Here is an 11,460-nt window from a genome sequence, read left to right on the forward strand (position 1 = left end):
TAGGGGTCGCGAATATGAGGGTGGCAAATACTTTTTGCGACGGCAAAACAATGGTCGCAAATTATTTGCGACCACCTAAACTACTTATGACGACTGCTATTTTGTCGTCGCAAAAAACAAAGAAAAACACTACCATGATCTTTGACGACCATCTTGTTACCGTAGCAAAAAATTAAAAATAAAAATAAAAATAAAAAAATGAAAGTGTAGCGTTAAGCACTCTAGGAATAACAATGACAAGAATTCAGACAGTATATCATTATAGTTTTATTGAACATTCTATTTGAGTCTCAAAATTTGAGCTACATGTAAAAGTTATTACAACTAAAAACTTGAAAAAAGTTCTTTTATGAAAAAAATACAATCCAGAACTGGCCAATCTTCTCATCAATTTTCTTGCTCGGGTGTTTCTCCACTCTATCAATGAACTGGCATAACACCTTGCACCCATATTCATCAAAATCATTTCAGCAAACACTTCCACTAATGCTTTGGCAACCTATAATTGATGCCAACCAAAATGTCACAAGCAACAAAGATGAATTATTTCACTATAAAGGTGAGAGCAGAAGTCCTTCCAGATTCATGGGGTTAATTTTTGTTGCGCATGTGCATGTGTAAGCAAGCACACACATAATTATTCTATGTCAGATGAACATAAGAAAGACTAGAAAATATAATCAAAATTCTGGTTATCAGAACAAAAACAAGTGAAACAAGAGGGATTGCGGGAACTATAATATGTATAATAGAACTACTAGTGTAATCTATTGCCAAATTAAAAAAACCAACCTTTATTGGGTTGATCCTCATTTCCCTCAGAATTCCAAGTTATCAACCTGAAAGCTAAGGAACTTCCTGTCAATATAGCACATAAGAGTAGGATCTCAGATGCATACTATAACTAAAATTACATAAGCTAATGTGCAGCTGTCAAGGTATGTATATAGCTTCGCTAGAATGTATAAATATCTGGCTAATCTAAAATTTGTCTATAGAATTTTACTAGCATGTGACAGGTACTAGTGGAGTTGTCAAAAAATAAAAATAAATAAACAAAAGGGAAAAAAAAATTAAATAACTACTGGTATGACCATCATCAAGACAATCATTCTTGAATTTGACCCGCTTCTAGTAATTGATCAATAAGGGAATTTGAATTTTGCTACTTAGATGGATCGAAAAAATTTAATGTTAAATTTGATAATAGCTAAGCTCTAAAATCTATGAAGTCCAAACGTGGAACAAGTGTTAGTATAGTAAATGATGGTCATGAATCACCACATCTGAACTCAATCTGCAAGTGGCAATTAAACAAAGACTTATAGATGCAACCAAGTTTAAAAAGCAACAAATTCAATAGGCTTTGATTTCATGTTAGGCAAGAAGTCTGTGTTACCATTGATGGGGATAAAGGCAGCTGCACTAAAATATTGTATAGACTAACAATAGTGCCTATTGCTATCACTTTTGGAATCAAATTTTCAGTAAACATGGCCACTATTTTTTGGGTCAATCAGCATACAGAACTTGGCTCTCTCTCGGTATTCGGTTCATAGGCCTGCAGCCCAATCAAATTTTCAAGGCCTCTTGAGGTGTCATTTAGATGAGCCAAGCCCCTAAAAAATGAAGGATTATAACTCCAGTCTTATCTCATTCGTATTTTGAATAAGATTCTAGCATAACAAAGAAAAAAATTGTGATATAAATTAAAATTCCATTGTGTAACAATCTGTACTCAGATAATTATAACTACTCATTAAAATTTATGGATCAAGACAATGATTGTCTGAACTCATTCCACAGCAAATGATATACCCTTTATGCATATGCATGTTACTTGCTTTCTAGGTAAATGATGTCCCTGAAGAAAACCCATTTGCAATTGAATCAGATTACAGTCTGAAGAAAGCCCATTTGCAGTACCAGATTTGGTCCATATGATATGCTCTAGGGATAAATTTCAGACCTAATATGACATAATACATGGGGAAATATAGTGATATCCTTCAAGAACTTCATACACAGCAAATATCATAAATACATGCAGAAATATAGTAGAGTGGCATACCTATTCATTTTCTTTTGAAGGTTGTTGCCCACTAGATGCATCTGACACCTACAATATGTTAGTATAATGTGTTAATAATTTCCATATGTATATATACAAATTGATAAAACGTAAAATTTGTTAATTTGTAAGTATTGCACCTCTCTCAAGCTTATACTCCCAGCCACACCCTAGAATTCATGGTACCATCATCTCAGAATTCAAGGGACAAAAGTAGTAGGATAGTTTAAGAACAAAAATCCATACAAGACAAAATAAATACTCTTTATGGACCATGCTGAACTTACAATCAAAACATGTTAAAAATAGTGGAAAATGTTGACACACAAGAATTTTGTTTACCCAGGACCAATAAAATAGAATACCTTTGGGCCATCTTTATAACAAGTCTAGACAAAGAGGCAAAAACAGGGGAAAACTGATGATTTCCCAGAGGTGTAGAACATAATATACACACAGCATGAATGAATTTCCAAGAAGAGAGTTCAATGGGGTACCTTGAAGCATGACATTTGTTGAAGTATGAAGATATGGCTTTAACCAATGAAACCCAAAAGGAAAATAGTAAGTAAAAATTATAAGAAGATACATACCAGTTTAAGCATTAGCAAACTATGAAATTAGAGAGAAACTTAAATATCAGGATCAAATATGTTAGATTAAAAATATGAAAACACCTAATGTAAAATTTTGGCAACAATTCCACGGACAGGAGTCAAAATATTTTCTACATCAAATATCAGGGAAAGATGTACATGGTGGTAAGTGACAATCAATCCGCCAATAACATAGCAGATTATCAAGAGTATGAAGGGATATCTTATTATTAGCTACAACTAATCCTAGGGTCTTTTAACTTTTTTTTCAATCAAGTGCTTCAATTAAACTAGGCAATGGGATAAGATGTATGTTTTGGTCTAACCAATGGATGGGAAATAGTTGTTTAAAAGATTTATATTCATGACTGTATTTGCTTTCAAGGACCAAGGATTTATCTGTCTAGGAACCTTTTAATGGCAAGGATGGATTACGTGGCTGGAACTTGAGGTATAGAAGGGAGCTCTTCAAGATGGATGTGTTCAAACTAATCAAGATGTTTGAATACAGTCCTTGTCAGTCAAATAATTCTAGGATGCATGTTTATTCTTCAATAAAGTTTTGAAACATACTTGCTGCGAGGAAACTGCATTTTCTCTAAAAGATACATCGAGAAATTCAGCTTTTTTCTTAAGTCTCCTTATCCTCTCAAGATTAGAACAAGCAACTACACTACACATGCAACAGAATCTGTGTTTCTCTCTCTCTCTCTCTCACAGAAAGCCTTGCAATTAAAAGTTAATAGGACTTGATAGTAACTTGAAGAGAAAAGATATCCATATTGGTAATGTTCCCTAATACATATATATATATATATATACATATATATATTTTTTTTGTCCATTCCTGTAATTCCCAATAATGTAAGCTGCGACTCTGTGTTGAATAAAGTTATAGGATCATTACCTTATGCAACCACTGGAAACCAAAATATAGAAAAGAGTTCCATAATATATATATATATATATATATAAAGTAAATTATATTTTTTACACTCCATTTTACTTGAATTTTATTTTGGTATGTTATTATTTAATTGTAGCAATTAAGTTCTCAAGACTTCAATGATATTTGTGTGAAAAACAGAAGGTGAAAAGTATAATTTATCATATTATTTTTTCTTTCTAATACCCTTAAAATGTGCTCACATACCCTCACACTTGTCCAAAGTTTTTTAACAGTTCGTCCACGTAAATTTCATCAGACACAACTCTTTTATATGTGGGAACCAACAGATTTAATGAGTTCACTTAGAGAGTAGTTATGTTCGGTTCTGTGATCGATTATGTGGAATTAGAATTATTCAAGTTTTAACAGTGAGTGACTGGAGAATTATAATGAAACATATGTTAAAGTTTGAAGATTTAATCAAACTGAAGTTTGGGAGAAAACTAGAGAGTGAAAAGTATAATATAATTTTCTCATATATACAAAGAAAGAAATAAGGAAAGAAAGATTAAGCATCACCATAACCATTTGAACAGCAGAAGATTTTAATAGATGTTACAACACAACAACATAAGGTATTTGCAATTTTTTGAAATCTATAGAAGTAACAAACACCAGAGAGAAAGGCTAAAGCCAAGAAGAGAACAAAATGAAACAAACAAACAGACTGCCATAAACAGCATCCAAATCAAGCGAAAAAAAAAAAGAAAAAAAGAAAAAGAAAAAGGCAGTTTGGTGTTGCTTTCTAGTACAATTGTTAATACAACTTCCCAGAATTAGGTCACTCACTCTAAAGATAATCTGCATGGATATTAGCTTTCAAATAATAGCATCCACATTCATTTCTTAAACCTTCTAGCTAATTAACAAAACAATGAACATTAAAAAAATAAAAAATAAAATTTAAAAATTAATCTAAATTGGAAGGATCTGAAACAGCTAACATATTTCATAAAACTATTTGACTACAGAGGTATGATTAAATCCATCAAATAAAACTATCAAACATGTGAACAAAGTCAAATGAACAAAGGAGAGCTTTGAAGCACCCTGGTTTCTGGTACCTTCATCAACAACAGCATGTCTAGGAGTCCTTTTTTTTAAAAAAAGGTCTTTATTTAGTAATGCTCAGAACTGGTAAACATTTCAGAAATAGGCGTTCACAGTACCAACACTAAGCAATATATTAGCAACATTCCATCTGGAGGTGATACTGTTGTAATTTACACACTGTTGTAATTGAACAACACATATCGGTGATACATTACATGGATATATATATATATAGAGAGAGAGAGAGAGAGTACGAAGAGCAGAGAGGAGAGCAAGATTACAGAGAGAGACAGACAGTTGAATCGATTAATGTTTCAATTTACACATTACAAATTAAACGATGAAGATACGTCAAACATTACAAAGAGTAAGATTCGAGCGATGAAGATGAATCGATGAAGATGTGCCAAACATTACAGAAAGGGACAAAGAGAAGTGTTTAGGCTTACCGATTATGAATCTCGGTTATGGATCGATCGAAATCTTCATCAACAGCAGATTGAAATCTTCAAATCTTCATCAACAATCGATCAAAATTTTCAAATCTTCTTCAAAGTGAGAGTCTAGTGAGAGAGACAGTGAGATTTGAGCGAGAGAGTCAAGCGAGAGACATATTTTGAGAGAGAGAGAGTTCAGATTTGAGAAATAAGGGGAAAAAAAGGGGGACGGGTCAAGTTTTTTTTAATGATTGGGGGGTTTTTTATTTTTTTATTTTTGAGAATTGGGTCAATTAAAAAGAGATTTTTTGCGACCGCAAAACAAACGGTCGCAAAAAAATAGACGCAGAAAGTCGTATTTCTAGTAGTGTGTTCCCAAATTAAGTGAAAATACATTACAAACTATGTGAATTTATAAACTGATATACAACAAGAAAGAATATTTCATAATGTGAGAAAAGTGAGAGTAAGAAGTTCGGTATTAGAAAGTCGTAGATCTACTAATATAAAGTAAACTTGATGATGTACAAATGTGATTTGGTTGATGAATATCAAAGCAAAAATTGCAAGAAACAAGAAGCTTAAACTCATAATTTACTGAGAATCTTGATGAATGATCCAAATTCAATTCTTGAATAGTGAATCTTACATCTAAAATAAATCTTCACTGCACATATATTTTATGGGAAAATTCTTGATAAAAAATTTTTGAGTTTGTAAATTTTCATAATATTGATAAATATGATTTGTCAAAAAGTGGTCAGATTCTCTCTTGTTTGGTAAGCAAAAGTAAAAACCATAGCGATCCCGATTTTTCCTCTCATGTTTACTGTATTTCGGACTCGGTTCCGTTGATAGTTGTTGTTGTTTGTATTTCATTTTTGCCCTTTAACTCTTTGCATTTGAGTTTAGAATTGTCTTGGGCGTGTTTCAAACAGGTTGGTTGAGCTTTTGTCCCAACTCTTGTTGCCCAGATTTTTAGTGATTCGTTCGAGCGGGTCTTCTTGCGCTCGAGCGGAGTTTGCACACCTTCAGGAGTTTGTCCGTCTGCAAAAGTACTGCAGATGTGTTTTTCATGCTCGAGCGGATTTCCTTACGCTCGAGCGGGTCGTGCTCGAGCGGGTCGCGCTTGTGCGGACCCTTTTGCGCTCGAGTGTGTGTTCAATGTTTGTAAAAATACTGGGAGAGGGTAATCTACGCTCGAGCGGGTTTCTCTTTGCGCTCGAGCGGGTGTGTTTTGCAGTTGTGTCTTGACGCTCGAGTGGGTCTAGTTTTTGTGCTTGACGCTCGAGCGTCCTATTCTCCGCTCGAGCGGACTAGTCGTATATCAGATGGCAGCTGGGTGATTTTAAATCACTTTTTACACGTTCTTTCTCTCTCTTACTTTTCAAAACCTCCATTAGAGCGCACCTCACTCTAAAACTCCAACGTCTCTCTAGGGTTTGATCTAGTATGAGTGATCTTCTACCATTGGGCCTTTGTTAAAAGTGTGGAGCTTGTCTAGGACTACCTATCAATCCGAAAATTTTGGGATTTGGAGCACTTTCGATTTTCTTCACCTTCTCCTTTGAGCTCCAACTTTGAGGTAGGGATAACTACTTATTTTTATGAGCTTTAACCTAAATGTTGATTTTTTTGTATAAATGGTTTGATTTGGGAAGTTAGGGTTTGAGATGTGTTATATTGGAAAGAGGGGTTTTGTTTTTTTGATTCAAACATATGCGTTTTGGGTCAAAAAAAGGAGGTTATTGATGTTGTTGATAATATTTGGATCTTTGGGTCAATGTTGAGAAAATGGGAAAAATGCCATGTTTGGGTATATTTGGATTATTAGTGTAATTAATGATATTTATTATAAGAATATGAAATTGAGTGGAAATAATGAAATTGGCTCATTATAAGGTAGAATGGTGGAGTTGGATTCATTAATCACTCACCTTTGAAGATGTTGATAAATTATCTGTTGATATCATTATTGTCTGTCTAGAAATAATTGCATTGGGCTATCGGTGGAGGATAGTCTTGATTATTGTAGACACTGCATGATGATTAGGTGAATTAAAACTAATCAATTTGAGTATGTCATTGAGTATGACGGTTGGAATAATACAACAAATATATGTATTGATGGGTCATTATATATGATGAGTATTTGAATATATGAGTTGAAATACCCCAATTTTCCTTGAGTTCAATTAACATCCGATTGAACACACCGAAACACAATCAAATTCTTATCTTTGCACAATTTTAGTTTCAACTTTAGTTACTCATTTTAATTACCCTTCCATTCTTTAACCAATTAAGTTTATTGGTGAGTTAAGTCCTCTAAAAGAGAAGAAAGTGTCAAACAAGGGGTGGTTTAAGGCAAGAGAGATGTGTCATGCCATTGATAATAAACCCCAAAAGATGATTAAACCATTAAACATGGACCTCAATCTCAAGCTTAAACGTTCCTAAGGTTGAAACAACCCTCAAAGCAAACAAAGAGTCAAGAAATGAAGGAGGTTGTAGAGATTATGCTTGCTGAAATTAAGTAAGAAAAATACTAAAACAATGCAATCAACTCAAACAAGTGGTGTCTAAAGGCTTAAAACATCAAGCTTATGAGGACACTTACACTAGAAGCATGCAAAACAAGACTCAAATGCAACAACCAGCCAAAAAAAGAGGCAAGACAGTCTAAAATACAGCCTAAAACATGCTGGAATTAAGCTACAAAAGGCTAGAAAATTAAGCTAACACATAGAGCTAACTAGGCTAGCAAACAAGGCACAAGGAGGGGAGGCTAACCCCTCCAAATTTAGACTTCAAAACATGATTTTCACCACTGAAAATACTTTGAAATTCAGTGTTTAAAAGTCCCAAAAAAGATGGTTTGAAAGTAGGAAATAAATGTGGAAAGGCCTTACAAATAAGGAAGAAAGAAGAATGGACCACCCCCTAACTTTAAATGGCCTAAAACCACCAATTCCAGCCTATAAAAACAGAGTTTATAGCCCAAAACAGCCCAAAATTAGTGAGAAAAAGATAGAAAAACAAGTATGCAAAGCAAGTTAAAAAGGCAAGTGTTATACCTCTTGAAGAGAAGATCAACTCTAGACAACAATTCAAGCCAAAACCACCTTCTAGAGCTCCAAGAAGGCTTCCAATAACCTTAGCTCCAAGATGACCAACTTTGGTTAAGGAGGTGTAGGCAAAAGTGTAGAATATCTAAGCGAATATGCACAAACTTGCAAGAGAGAGATAGAGAGATAGAGATAATTTTTGCTCCAAAAATTCTAACCCTCAAAAATGGGGGAAGAGACCCCCTATATATAGAAAAACATGCATTTGGCTAAAATATATCCCTCCATACACATATAGGGAGATGCAGCCAATTGTGCCAACAGCTAGCATAGCTGTCAACAAAATATCTGAAAAAAGGACACTAATGGCCGGCATGCCACCAATAATGGCCAGCAAGCCACACCATTGGCCGACAAGGCACAAGGGTGGTCGACAGCCCACAAAAGGTGGCCAGCAGCCTGCCAGAGGAGGCCTGCAGGTCCTAGGGTCTTGTGGTTTGAAGCGCAAGGGTTTTGGTCCAAAACAAGGCATAGAATGGATAGGGGTTAAAGGCTCAAAGACAGGGCATTCCGCCGAGGACTTCGGGCACTAAAACGAGCGCATGCAGTCATAATCATCGAGTGCACAAGCGAGACGTCCAAGTCTTGAGGGCGGTCAAAAATGAGGTGTCTACAACAATCTCAAATATTCACATTTTAAGGTGAAATCCCTTTCTCTTTGAAAATCAATTTCAATGTAGGAAATATCTCATTTCAACATATATCAACCCCAATTTCACACCCACAAGCTTTTCCAAGAAACGATTTAAAAACCTCTCTTTTTCATTTTGATTTCAAACCCTAGGTTTTACCAAAAACCCACATACCACTATAATCTCTTGAAATAGAAAATAGCTTAGGTAAAACTCATACAAGAGTGAAGAATCCCTACCTCGAAGCTAGAAGACCAAGGAGAGAGTGAAGAAACCTCAAAAAAGCCGAAATCCACTTTTGTTCGGATAAAAAGAGAGCCCACATAGTGTTCTACCTTTTTAACAGAGGGAGTGAGGTGAAGAAATCACTAGATCTTGGTGTTTTTGTAAACAGAATGTAAGTTTTAGAGAGAGAGAGAGAGTGTCTAAATCTAGGGTTTTGGAGTGTTTAGAGAGAGAATGAGATAAAAAGGTGACCTAAAAAGGTGGTTCTACGATCTGATATATGTATAGACCGCTCGAGTGTCACTTCTTACGCTTGAGCGTCCTGACACAAAAATAATTACCGCTCAAGCGTAAGAAGTGACGCTCGTGTGTCACGACACAAGGAAAAAAGCGTCACCGCTCGAGCGCAAGAAGTAAAGCTTGAGCGGAAAATACAATCTTTCAGAAGTTTTGCAGACCTGTCAAAGTACTGGGAGTTGTCATAGACCGCTTGAGCGCAAGAATCTACACTCGAGCGTAGAAGCCAAATTCTAAGCAACAAGAATTTTTTGAAAAATAAGGTACCAACCTATTCCAAACACAACCAACACATACCAAAAGCTAAACTCAAGAGGAATAAGAGAAACAAGACATGAATAACTATAAACGACAACAAAACCCGGATCCAAAACATACAATGGGTCGGGTCTAAGCCGAAAAACACTATAACTTCTCTCATATTGAGATTTCAATATAAGAGAACTTGAGAGGCCTATAGGGTTTATTACGAGTCTCATTTCAATTATCTGAACCGTTTATTTTATAGGATCCTCAATGTATATCATCCATGAATAAACTTAAGTTAATTTAATAATCGTAATCTTTTTCATTCTATCACATTTGTTTCTAAAAAAATTGATGGTCTATTTTAAAAATATATTTGTCGTCTATTTTTTTGAAAACAAATGTGATAAAATGAAAAAGTTACGATTATTGAATCGAACTAATTTTTTTCATAAATAATACATTGAGTACTCTACAAAATGAATAAGACCTGTAGTAAGCATCTCAAGTTTTCTCATATTATGATCTTAATATGAGAAAATCATATATATATTTTGTGGCACAAAATAACAAGTTAACTAGTTAGTAGTTAAAAACTAGGCAGATCAATGGCTTTTCATGAATAAAACTTCATAATGAAATTCAAGTCCCTTCTCCGGACAACTTGGGGTTCGACCGAGGTCTCCTACTAGAAGGCTATTCTATTTGAACTAAAAAATTATCTTAGTTTGTCTAACTTCAATTTTAAAATTTTAATTCTGATTATATCTTAATATAAATTTACTAATAAGGTTACATATTAAATATTAAAATAAAATATATATATATTTTTTTTATGATATACCCTAATCAATTATACGTATTCTTTCAATTTAAATCTCTTTATTTTTTTCCCCACGTTTCAATTATTTTTTCTTTTTCTTTTTTCTCACTCCAAAATTCTAATCTATCCTATCAAAACTCATTATTATTATCGACATCATTGTTTTTTATTTTATTGTTACTTGCAAATAGAATAAACTTTGAATAAAATCAAATAATTGATGAGAGTAATAATCAAAACAGTTTTTTAAAAAAACCATTAAAGACGAGGCAAGTATTCACATAAATATCAAAATACAATTATTGGTTTTTGTGCTTTTTTTTATTACATAAAAACGAATATTGAATCTGTTTTTCGTCATTATTGTTTGGTTCTGAAAGTTTGAACAAATTTACTTTGTTCGGTTCTGGAAGTCCGAACACGAAGTTCAGTCTCTTCTTCTCCTTTGCCGTCCTCCTTCACTGTTCTCCTTCACCAGTGCTGAGTTCCCTGATCGTGTTCCCTGTATGCACGTGAATAAAAGAATGATTTTTCAAAGTGCTTTTAAAAAGTATTTTGAATTTTTGAATTTATTTTATTTAAGTGTACCTCAAAAGGGTAATTTGGGAGGGAAAAAAAAAAAGGTGTTTTGAGCACAAATGACAATCTTAAATAATTTAATAAGGTGTATTAAAAATTGGGCCCATTTAAATATTTTTGGGTGTAAATAGAATTCCACCTACTATAACTATGTTGGCAGATTAGATTTATTGCATAGATTATGCTACTATGAAGTTGTATTTGAATTAAGGAATTGAGGAATGATTGCAAATAGGGATGCAAAATATTTTTTTAGGGTTTTAGCAAAATATTTTTAAATTTGGTGCGGGGTTGGGTAAAAAATCAAAAGTCCAAAAAATTTAGACGGACTTAGACAAAAACACCAAACAACTCAAACAATCTGCAACTCGAATTATATAGACATAAATATGTAAAAATATTGTATATACATAGAAATTATTAG

At 33.8% G+C, this 11,460-nt stretch overlaps 1 long non-coding RNA gene across 2 annotated transcripts; it reads right to left on the reverse strand.

Annotated features, from left to right (window-relative positions):
- Positions 1-228: 228 nt before the first annotated feature.
- LOC114324010 (uncharacterized) lies at positions 229-5,470 on the reverse strand. 2 transcript variants are annotated; one of them, XR_014340707.1, is made up of 4 exons: positions 3,241-5,448; positions 2,569-2,605; positions 793-858; positions 229-499 (listed from the first exon to the last, which is right to left on the reverse strand). It is a non-coding gene; the product is annotated as an uncharacterized LOC114324010 (long non-coding RNA). The 2 variants fall into 2 exon arrangements; XR_014340708.1 differs by lacking the exon at positions 793-858 and having other exon boundaries at positions 2,569-5,470.
- Between the last annotated feature and the right edge of the window lie 5,990 nt (positions 5,471-11,460).

The sequence above is a fragment of the Camellia sinensis genome, chromosome 9 (assembly GCF_055761805.1).
Source record: "Camellia sinensis isolate YWXY chromosome 9, ASM5576180v1, whole genome shotgun sequence".
Classification (NCBI taxonomy): domain Eukaryota; kingdom Viridiplantae; phylum Streptophyta; class Magnoliopsida; order Ericales; family Theaceae; genus Camellia; species Camellia sinensis.